This window comes from Nerophis ophidion, linkage group LG15 (genome assembly GCF_033978795.1).
Source record: "Nerophis ophidion isolate RoL-2023_Sa linkage group LG15, RoL_Noph_v1.0, whole genome shotgun sequence".
Classification (NCBI taxonomy): Eukaryota; Metazoa; Chordata; class Actinopteri; order Syngnathiformes; family Syngnathidae; genus Nerophis; species Nerophis ophidion.
The window spans coordinates 13,329,537-13,341,669 of NC_084625.1; the positions used below are offsets into that span (position 1 = coordinate 13,329,537).

The 12,133-nt window shown below is 39.0% G+C and overlaps 1 long non-coding RNA gene across 1 annotated transcript in view; it reads right to left on the reverse strand.

Moving 5' to 3' along the window:
* Positions 1-2,913: 2,913 nt before the first annotated feature.
* Positions 2,914-12,133, reverse strand: part of LOC133569829 (uncharacterized) — a 73,419-nt gene continuing 64,199 nt past the window's right edge. Inside the window, exons 4-5 of the long non-coding RNA XR_009809927.1 lie at positions 7,934-8,027; positions 2,914-3,057 (exon numbers count right to left, since the gene is read on the reverse strand). This is a non-coding gene — a long non-coding RNA (uncharacterized LOC133569829). The remainder of the gene's footprint in view (positions 3,058-7,933; positions 8,028-12,133) is intronic.

Sequence of the window (12,133 nt, forward strand, 5' to 3'; positions counted from 1 at the left end):
CAAGCTGTGATTCGGGGCCCTAATGACAAATGTAATCAAGGACCTCTTTCTCTTTCATTTTACCAAAGCTAATGGAGAATAAGTACTAGCAGATATTCCATGCAGTGTAGACCGACATAAAACCCACCCAGAGTTAAATTGCTCTCACTACTGATGTTTGGACAAGTGTAAACTACCATGGCAATACATGCCACTACATTGGAGATGAATGGAACATGAAGTCAATCAATGGGGCGGTTTAGCTTGGTTGGTAGAGCGGCCGTGCCAGCAACTTGAGGGTTGCAGGTTCGATTCCCGCTTCCGCCATCCTAGTCAATGCCGTTGCGTCCTTGGGCAAGACACTTTACCCACCTGCTCCCAGTGCCACCCACACTGGTTTAAATGTAACTTAGATATTGGGTTTCACTATGTAAAGCGATTTGAGTCACTAGAGAAAGGCGCTATATAAATATAATTCACTTCACAATCTGCCTTACCACCATGCCACTAGAGGAAAGAAATTCAGCATCCAACATTGCAGAATGGTTGGAATATGTAATAGCCAGGTTTGAAATTCCCCTAAGCAAAATTATTGCTATTGTGCAGGACAATGGTGCACTTTATAAAAAAACTAAAACATTTTTGTAACATTTGCCTTGTTTTATTTGGCAAGTCAAAAGGACATGGTGCCAGTATGCTGTTTTTTCAAATAAAGTATTGGATATGTTAGAAATGTAGTTTGTCTCTTTTAGCCGATTATTAATCGATTAGTTGAAGTAATAATCCACAGATTAATCGATTATCAAATTAATCATTAGTTGCAGCCCCAATATATATATGTAGGTGTGGGAAAAATCACAAGACTACTTCATCTCTACAGAACTGTTTCATGAAGGGTTTCTTGCGACAGTTACATTCCTTATTAATAAGGAATGTAACTGTCGCAAGAAACCTGATTTCCCTCTAAACGGGGGGTGCTTACAAACATCAGTCGTTTACCAAGCAAAGATAACACGCAAGGACATTACCACATCCGACACGTACGTAGGATTCACCGAAGTTGCGTTTAAAAACAGATGGAATAATCACAAGGCCTCCTTTAGAAACCAGACTTTGCGGAATTCTACAGAACTCGGCAAGCACATTTGGAACCTCAAAGACAATAATGTCGAATATTCAATAACATGGCAAATTCTTGCATCCAGCACACCTTACAACAGTGGTAATAAAAGATGCAACCTATGCTTGGAAGAGAAACTGTTTATTATATATCATCCAGACCTGTCATCCCTCAACAAGCGCAGTGAAATCATTTCAACATGCCGCCACAGAAGGAAACGCCTCCTAATCACCACACCCTACGCCTGCCTGTACCCACCCACTCTGTGCCCTATATAAACCATTGTATGTGAATGCTTCCATTAAAATCCCCTGATGATTGAGGGAACCCCTCATGAAACAGTTCTGTAGAGATGAAGTAGTCTTGTGATTTTTCCCACACTTACATATTGCGCTCTACCACGGCATCGAGCACGATTCTCTGGATAATCCAATCAAGACAGATATATATATATATATACATATATATATATGTGCGTATGTGTGTGTATATATGTATATATATATGTATATTTATATATATTCATATTTATACTTACTTTATGGTTGTGTGCCCTACTCAGAAATGTGTCAAAGATACTATCCTCTAGTCTTCAGAAGCTGTATTGGTTGAACTAATTTTCTTTACACAGTCTCGTCAACTTGCCCCCCCTCCCTGTTCCACTGTTGCACCAATATTTAGCTAAATTCTGTTTTGATTTTTCACCCCTGCTTCAGTGTGACAAAATTGACATCAGGACGGAGTGCATCCTGAGAAGCCCTGCTGTTTATCTCAAAGAAGATCCACTTTGTTCAATGAATATCTGGTTACTCAACTATGTCCCCCCCTCCCTTGTGGAGGGGGTCCGGTCCGATGACCATGGATGAAGTACTGGCTGTCCAGAGTCGAGACCCAGGATGGACCGCTCGTCGGGACCCAGGATGGACCGCTCGCCTGTATCGGTTGGGGACATCTCTACGCTGCTGATCCGCTTGAGATGGTTTCCTGTGGACGGGACTCTCGCTGCTGTCTTGGATCCGCTTGAACTGAACTCTCGCGGCTGTGTTGGAGCCACTATGGATTGAACTTTCACAGTATCATGATAGACCCGCTCGACATCCATTGCTTTCGGTCCCCTAGAGGGGGGGGGGGGGGGTTGCCCACATCTGAGGTCCTCTCCAAGGTTTCTCATAGTCAGCATTGTCACTGGCGTCCCACTGGATGTGAATTCTCCCTGCCCCACTGGGTGTGAGTTTTCCTTGCCCTTTTGTGGGTTCTTCCGAGGATGTTGTAGTCGTAATGATTTGTGCAGTCCTTTGAGACATTTGTGATTTGGGGCTATATAAATAAACATTGATTGATTGATTGATACTCAGTAGCATGAAATAGTGTTACCCATTCTTATTTACATATATTGTGGTCCTTTGAGCTCAACACACTACAACTTTTTGAATAACTGGCATTTTGTAAACAACGGGGCTCATTGAATTTAATATTTTTGTTTAAATCACTGGTAGGTGCAAGAAAAGACAGTCAGAGTCTACTAAGCTGGTAGTGGCGAACGGGCAGAGGCTCTGTGGAGTAAAACAGCTATTTCTGTCCCACAGGTCCATCTCTATCGGGATGTGGTTGCCTAAAGGATCGTGTTGCGGCAATTACATTATGTTCATGGCTGCTTGCTGAAGATATTTACGGGCCATTTTCAGACATCATATTATTATTATTATTTTATAACTTTCCAATCACGTTTAACTCGTGATACATGCATGATTGATTTGACAAGCTATCTCATTTTCTGCTAGTGGTGTTCAGCATTTTACCTAACACAAGTGTTTTGTTTTTGTGTCGTTGTTCAGGCCTCCGCCACTGAGGATGCAGAAAGGGACATCGCCCTCACAGTCATGAGGATAAACATCATCCACGGAGATGGCGATAGGCAGCCAGAGCATGTTGGAACTGTTATCGAAGGCATCAAAGTCCTAAGCAACGTGGACGACCGTCATCATGGGGATCAAAACGATGTTTGGGGCTCATTTATGCCCTTGATATAAGCCAGGGGGGCCCACACTTTTTCTGCAGGCGAGCTACTTTTCAATTGACAGACTCGAGGGGATCTACCTCATTTATATATATCATTTATATTTATTTATTTATGAGAGAGACATTTTTGTAAACAAGTTAAATGTGTTTCATGATAATACAAGCATGTGTAACACATATAGATGTCTTTGTTTCACAAAGACAAGAATATAAGTTGGTGTATTTCCTGATTCTGATGACTAGCATTGATTGGAATCAGACAGTAATGATGATAACGCCCACATTTTCAAATGGAGGAGAAAAAAAGTTGTCCTTTCTGTACAATACCACATGAAAGTGGTTGGTTTTTGGCATCTAATTCATCCAGCTTCCATACATTTTACAAGAAAAACATTGGCGGCAAATTCCGTAGCTTGCTTGATTGACATTCACGGCACCCGAGGGTCTTGTGAGATGACGCTGGCTGCTGCCAGTTCATTATTATGAAAAAATGACAGAGAGGAAGGCGAGAAACACTTTTTATTTCAACAGACTTTCGCACCGTCCCTTCCGTCAAAACTCTAAAGGCCGACTGCACATTTCCTATCTTCACAATAAAAGCCCTGCTTCATGCTGCCTGCGCTAACAAAATAAGAGTCTCGGAAAGCTGGCGTGCACAAGTGATGTGCACGCCAGCTTTCTGAGGGATCGCTTGTGCATGCCAGTTTTCCGAGACTCTGTATTTAGTTAGCGCAGGCAGCATGAAGCAGGGCTTTTATTGTGAAGATAGGAAATGTGCAGTCGGCCTTTAGAGTTTTGACGGAAGGTACGGCACGAGAGTCTGTTGAAATAAAAAGTGTTTCTCGCCTTCCTCTCGGTCATATTTTCATAATAATGATCTTGCAGCAGCCAGCGTCATCTCACAAGACCCTCCGGTACCGTGAATGTCATTTAAGTGACGTCTTGGTGAAGATTGATGATCACTAATTTTTAGGTCTATTTTTTTTTAAAGCCTGGCTGGAGATCGACTGACACACCCCCCGCGGTCGACTGGTAGCTCGCGATCGACGTAATGGGCACCTCTGATTTAAGCGTTCCAGACAACCTCAAGTACACATTTGAGGTTTTTCCAGAAGATCCTAATGAACCTGGATGATCACAAACTGAACACAAAGATACAGAAGCTGAAAATCAAGTTGTTGACATGAGAGGTGAACTCTTCCTGACAAAGTTCATCATCGGATCTTTATTTTTGGTTGTATTTTTTTGCCTTCATTTTCACCCCATTTAAAGACAATCTATGACCTACAACATTTTGAACTTGAGAATTGGACCTAACTTTATCTCTGAGTGTGACTATCCTGCACACTTCTCGCATCCATTTCTCTCCTCCGTTTCATCACTCCACCCTGGATAAATGGATTAAGTTCGATTCAAGACTTTGGAATTTTATTTTGTATTTTTTGAATAACTAGTACTGTTCTCATGTTTTGTTTTTACTTGCTTACATTCAAAGGATATTTGCTGCTAGCATCCCATTAAAATCAGATTCCTGATCTGTGAATGTTAAGTTTTTCTTATTTATTTTTGTGTGTTGCCAATTTGATCCATATTGTTTTCTAGTACAGTGGTCCCCAACCACCGGGCCGCCGTGGCCCGATTGGTACCGGGCCGCAGAATATTTTTTTATTCATTTTTATCTGAAAAACATATATATATATATATATATATATATATATATATATATATATATTTTTTTTTTAATTTTTTATTTTTTTATTTTTTATTTTTTATTTTTATTATTAGTGCACTAACCACAAAAAACTAAATTTTTCATGACAAAAACGTCCCTTTTTAATGACAAATAAAAGAAAAAAAAATATTTTTTATTTTTATTTTTATTAAATCAACATAAAAACGCAATATACACTTACAATTAGCGCACTAACAAAAAAAAACTCAATTTTTCATGACAAAAACGTCCCTCTTTCATGACAAAAAAAAGAAAAAATATATATATTTTTTTTTTATTAAATCAACATAAAAACGCAATATACACTTACAATTAGTGCACTAATCACAAAAAAATAAATTTTTCATGACAAAAACGTCCCTTTTTCATGACAAATAAAAGAAAAAAATATATATTTTTTATTTTTATTTTTATTAAATCAACATAAAAACGCAATATACACTTACAATTAGTGCACTAACCACAAAAAACTAAATTTTTCATGACAAAAACGTCCCTTTTTCATGACAAAAAAAAGAAAAAATATATATTTTTTATTTTTATTTTTATTAAATCAACATAAAAACGCAATATACACTTACAATTAGTGCACTAACCACAAAAAAATAAATTTTTCATGACAAAAACGTCCCTTTTTCATGACAAATAAAAGAAAAAAATATATTTTTTTCATTTTTATTTTTATTAAATCAACATAAAAACGCAATATACACTTACAATTAGTGCACTAACCACAAAAAAATAAATTTTTCATGACAAAAACGTCTCTTTTTCATGACAAAAAAAAGAAAAAATATATTTTTATTTTTATTAAATCAACATAAAAACGCAATATACACTTACAATTAGTGCACTAACCACAAAAAACTCAATTTTTCATGACAAAAACGTCCCTTTTTCGTGACAAATAAAAGAAAAAAAATATTTTTTATTTTTATTAAATCAACATAAAAATGCAATATACGCTTACAATTAGTGCACTAACCACAAAAAACTCAATTTTTCATGACAAAAACGTCCCTTTTTCATGACAAATAAAAGAAAAAAAAATATTTTTTATTTTTATTAAATCAACATAAAAACGCAATATACACTTACAATTAGTGCACTAACAAAAAAAACTCAATTTTTCATGACAAAAACGTCCCTTTTTCATGACAAATAAAAGAAAAAATATATATTTTTTGTTTTTATTTTTATTAAATCAACATAAAAACGCAATATACACTTACAATTAGTGCACTAACCACAAAAAAACTAAATTTTTCATGACAAAAACGTCCCTTTTTCATGACAAAAAAAAGGAAAAATTTTTTATTTTGATTTTTATTAAATCAACATAAAAACGCAATATACACTTACAATTAGTGCACTAACCACAAAAAACTAAATTTTTGATGACAAAAACGTCCCTTTTTCATGACAAATAAAAGAAAAAATATATATTTTTTATTTTTATTTTTATTAAATCAACATAAAAACGCAATATACACTTACAATTAGTGCACTAACCACAAAAAAACTAAATTTTTCATGACAAAAACGTCCCTTTTTCATGACAAAAAAAAGGAAAATTTTTTTATTTTTATTTTTATTAAATCAACATAAAAACGCAATATACACTTACAATTAGTGCACTAACCACAAAAAACTAAATTTTTGATGACAAAAACGTCCCTTTTTCATGACAAATAAAAGAAAAAATATATATTTTTTATTTTTATTTTTATTAAATCAACATAAAAACGCAATATACACTTACAATTAGTGCACTAACCACAAAAAACTCAATTTTTCATGACAAAAACGTCCCTTTTTCATGACAAATAAAAAAAATAAAAAAATAAATTAAAAAAAATCCTCCCCCGGGCCGCAGGACAAATTATTAAGCGTTGACCGGTCCGCGGATACAAAAATGTTGGGGACCACTGCTCTAGTACATTGAGGCATTAGCACATTTGTGCAGGACTCAAATGTGTTTTTGCAGTTTCCTTTGTGGCGCTGAGTGTTAATTTTACACCACTTTAAGCTATTTTGGAGAACCGTTTCTCGTAAAGTTTTCCTCGAGTTATTTAAGAAAAGGTAAAACTGTTTCTTGGGGTTTTATATCAGGGCTTTCTATCAAGTCAATTTGACATATTTGTTAATATAACACTAAGTTATTGATCTGTGTTGGTACGCAAATCTGACATTGTAAAATTGATTTCTTGATGTTTTGTTTTCACCGAAACTCAACATTTTGGTTTGTGTTTTCAAGTAACTTTGACATCTTGTGGTGTTATATTCAAGATTGTGGAATTAAGGATTATTCTACATTAGAAGTACCGACCAGGTTTTGTCTGATGTGTTTCATGGGATCAAGGGTGATTTTTAGCTTGCTTAATTTCCAATCAATTTTGAGTTGGGCACATATAAATCAATTTCTCTTCGTAACCAAAATAATTTCATTTTAGCTGTATTCGTTAAAAATTTGTCTCACTAATGTAAATCAATTGCAATAATTTCATTTTGGCTTTATTTGCTAAAAATTAGTTGGACTAACTCATTTTTTTGTTTTGTGAGGATGTACTAATTTTGAGTTGGGGCAACATATATTTATTGGATGGAAATCCTGCCCTCATTTTAATTAAATTAATCAAATGAGTCATTTTTTTGAGTGAACTCGGCTGCAGAAGAAGTGAAAACAACCAACAAGTGTTTATTTTTTCCTCCCGCTTGCACTTTTAACATGGAGGATTACATATCTAAAATAAAATAGTTTTCTAAACTGGACTTTCAATCGAAGCAGGAGGTAATAAAGGAAGATCTCCATCGAAACAGAGACTTTTAAAACTGAAGAAAGATAAGGAAGACTTTTGTAAACAAGTTATTGATGCTTTTGATCAGAAGGAGCTGCGCATGGACTTCATTTATAAGTAAAGGTAAGACCATAATAACGTTTTTTTTTATTAAATGTGCTTTTCATGATGGTATCCTTACATCACACTCAAATTTATAAGCGCAGGCCTAAATTTACCGCATCCCTTTGGTAAGCGCCGGAGTGAGAAGAGGTTTTGAAATAATTAGCGCATGCTTGCCTTTACCGTATGCCTTTGGTAACTGCCGGAGTTGTGACGTTTGGCTGGCATCGTGGTGTGTGTTTGCGTTCTCGTGGGTGCAGCGGAGATGGAACGTAGCCTGAAGGTAAGGAATAATGATTTATTTACACACTAAAAAACACTATAAAACATACTAGGAAACAAAATACTTGCTCGAAGGCACTATCAAACAAAACAAACTGAACTAGCATGGAAGCTAGAAAGAACAGAAAGCGCTAGCATGAGAACTAGGGAAAAGAAAAAACAAAATAGCGTGGAAGCTAATCGAGCTCTAAGAATAGTTACCACAATGCGGGAATGCCACGTCACCTGTTGCGTGTAGCAAACTACAGTCCGAGAACGAATGTCAAACAAAGGCGGTCTTAAATAAGGAGAAAATCACAAATCAGGTGCGCGACGACAAACAAGAGACAGGTGACACTAATGGGTAACTATAGAAATGGAACAAAACAGGAAGTGCCACCAGGAACTAAAGGAGTCACATAAGACGAAATACAAAACAGAACTGTCAGGCTTGCCACCGATAGTTTGTTTGTGTTTTAGTTTCTCCTCTGTGTGTTTAGTATCTCCTGTCCTTAGTTCCTGTCTAGTGCTCTTATTTTGTCAGCTTCCTGTCCTGTTCCCTGAGTGTTGTGTTCCTCCTCAGCTGCGGCTGATTGGCACCTGGCCACACCCGTTGCCAATCAGCCCGCTCCTATTTGTACCTGCTTTGTCTTGCGTCAGTTGCTGGATCATTGTTTTGTATTGTCGTTGCCACATGTCACTCTTGTCGCGCTACCTGTTATGTCGTTTTGTTACAGCTACTACCTGCCGTGCTACATTTTGTCCCGGTTGTCGTAGCGGTAAGCTGTTTCTGTTAGCATTAGTTATTTCCAGTTTTTCTGTTTGGTATCCACTAGCTTCCATGCTAAAGTTCCTTTTTGTTTTCTAGCTTCCAGTGCTAGCTCCCTTAGTTTGTTATTCCGCCCACGTGCGTTCTTTTTGTTTGTTCTTGTTTAGTTCTAATTAAATCATGTTTTCATATTCTATGCATGCCTCCGTCTCTGCATCTTGGGGTTCCACACCAAATAACCCTGACAAGAACCAAAACCAGAATATGACATGATCCAAGACGTGGATCATGACAGGATTGAAGTGAAGTGAAGTGAATTATATTTATATAGCGCTTTTTTCAAATGACTCAAAGCGCTTTACATAGCTCGGTTGGTAGAGCGTCTGTGCCAGCAACTTGAGGGTTGCAGGTTCGATTCCCGCTTCCGCCATCCTATTCACTGCCGTTGTGAAGTGAAGTGAATTATATTTATATAGCGCTTTTTCTCGAGTGACTCAAAGCGCTTTACATAGTGAAACCCAATATCTAAGTTACATTTAAACCAATGTGGGTGGCACTGGGAGCGGGTGGGTTAAGTGTCTTGCCCAAGGACACAACGGCAGTGACTAGGATGGCGGAAGCGGGGATCGAACCTGCAACCCTCAAATTGCTGGCACGGCCGCTCTACCAACCGAGCTATACCGCCTCCTTGTGTCATTGGGCAAGACACTTTACCCACCTGCTCCCAGTGCCACCCACACTGGTTTAAATGTAACTTAGATATTGGGTTTCACTATGTTAAGCGCTTTGAGTCACTAGAGAAAAGCGCTATATAAATATAATTCACTTCACCCAATATCTAAGTTACATTTAAACCAGTTTGGGTGGCACTGGGAGCAGGTGGGTAAAGTGTTTTGCCCAAGGACACAACGGCAGTAACTAGGATGGCACAAGCGGGAATCGAACCTGCAACCCTCAAGTTGCTAGCACGGCCACTCTACCAACCGAGCTATGCCGATTGAGAAGAGGTTTTAAATTAATTAGCGCCCCGGCAGCAATTCAAGGAAATACGGTACCTTGGAGTATTTCCCACGATGTCAGTAGATTAGATGGAAATCATCCCCGACAACGCTTAAAAGTACGGCCTTCGTTCCGCGCCACTTGTGTCCCACACCAGATGGGAAATCCATCCCTCACCTGCCGCATTGTTCCCGCACTTGTCAATCATCCCCGGCGACATGTGACAGGTGACGGCGTGAGCGAGGAGGACCTGACAGCCGGATCCAGCTCCACCATGTTTAGTTTTTTTTTTGTTAGCGCCCCCCACCACCAGGGAATACCTCGTTTTGTAAATAAAGTAGCTTGTGCGCCTTGTATTGTCAGTTTATGTAATTCGCGGCGCATCAGCCAGGAGAAATGATTCTACGCCGTGTTACAGTGGAAAGGCGCTGGCGGCGGGGATGATTAGAGAAACTAATTCCAACGCACTCGCCACCTGCAGCCAACACGTCAACTTCAATCAGCGGTGCTACATTGGGACTTGGAGAAAAGGCTCGTACTTGATTGCATAGAAAACAAACATACACCCCTCATATCTAAGAGCATCCTCCGTGTGTGTGTGTGTGGCAGGTGATTGCATCTTAAACTCCTCAGGGAGCAATTGGACATCACGGTTAGCCGCGCCGAAGGTGGAACACAATCAGTCAGCATTTACTCGCTCGCCTGTCATAGAAATATACTTTTTTTTTTTTTTTTTTTCTTCCCCAGACGTATGTTTTACTCTCAAAGGCAAACGTGGGGATGAATACCAATGTCTGCTTTCATCAAGTGAGGACCGTTGAAAACGCTGACGTCGGCGATCTGCGCTCTCAAGTATAATAATAAGATGTGGATGGATGACTATTAAGAATGTCAGTTGTGTGGATTGCAGGATCTACATGAAGTGAATTATATTTATATAGCGCTTTTTCTCTAGAGACTCAAAGCGCTTTACATAGTGAAACCCAATATCTAAGTTACATTTAAACCAGTGTGGGTGGCACTGGAAGCAGGTGGGTAAAGTGTCTTGCCCAAGGACACAATGGCTGTGACTAGGTTGGCAGAAGCGGGAATCGAACCTGCAACCCTCAAGTTGCTGGCACGGCCACTCTACCAACCGAGCTAAACCGCCCCACGTTTCATTGTGGGGAAAAATGTATTTTAGCATTTTTTTTTTACATCGGATTTGAATCAACGAGACGATTTAGCGCAGTGGAAGAGTGGCCGTGGGCAACTCGTGGGTCCCTGGTTCAATCCCCACCGAGTACCAACCTCGTCACGTCCGTTGTGTCCTGAGCAAGACACTTCACCCTTGCTCCTGATGGGTGCTAGTTAGCGCCTTGCATGGCAGCTCCCTCCATCAGTGTGTGAATGTGTGTGTGAATGTGGAAGTAGTGTCAAAGCGCTTTGAGTACCTTGAAGGTAGAAAAGCGCTATACAAGTACAACCCATTTATTTAAAGGCCTACTGTGTTGCGATCCGTGACTCAGATCTTCACATGTTTATTTTTCCATCTTAGTTTCATTCTCTTCTGACCCACTTACTTCCTGTTTAGTCCGTTACCATGGTTACACATTGATTTCACCTGCTCCTCGTTTTCTACACACACCTGGTTCTCCTTGATTTCTCCCTATATAAGCTTTCCTCTTTTCTTTGTTCAGTCTGGGTCCATAAATTTGCCTTCTAGCAACAGTATTGACTGACTTCATGTAAGTATATTCTCGCTAGCTTTTCACGCTAAACCTTTGTTTTATTCCAGCTCTCACGCTGATGAATTGTTTTTCCTTTTTTATGTGCCTTTGTGCCAGTCTTAGTTTTTATGTTTTCTATTCCTAGCTTTTATGCTAGCGCCCTTGGTTTATTTTGTCTGTTAGCGCCAGTATTTGTGTTCGTAGCCTGCTTTTGTTAAGTTTAATAAATCATTTAAACTTACTATTGCTGTGTTCTTGTCGACGCATCCACGGAGGGACAAACACGGCATTACTATGCCAATCAGTCATTACAGTATGGACCCAGCAAAAGATTCCTTCGCGTCTAGCTGGAAAAAGAACGCCTTTGATATAGGTGGGTGGAGAAAGCTTCGTGCACGGGAGGCGGAGATGCGCCATTACGGTGATGTGCCTTCCGAATCTGCTCGCGCTGCCCGCAGCAGTGACGCTTCCACTCCACGACATTTTTTCAGCGAACACAGCAAGCTTCAACACTCCCAGGATTCTCCTCACAAGCCTGACGGCAGCGGTGACGTCATGTCGGTAACGCCTTCCGGTGACGTCACTGAAAATATTTTTGGGGACTATAATTCCCATTCTTTTTCCAAAGATATTGACTTTAATTTT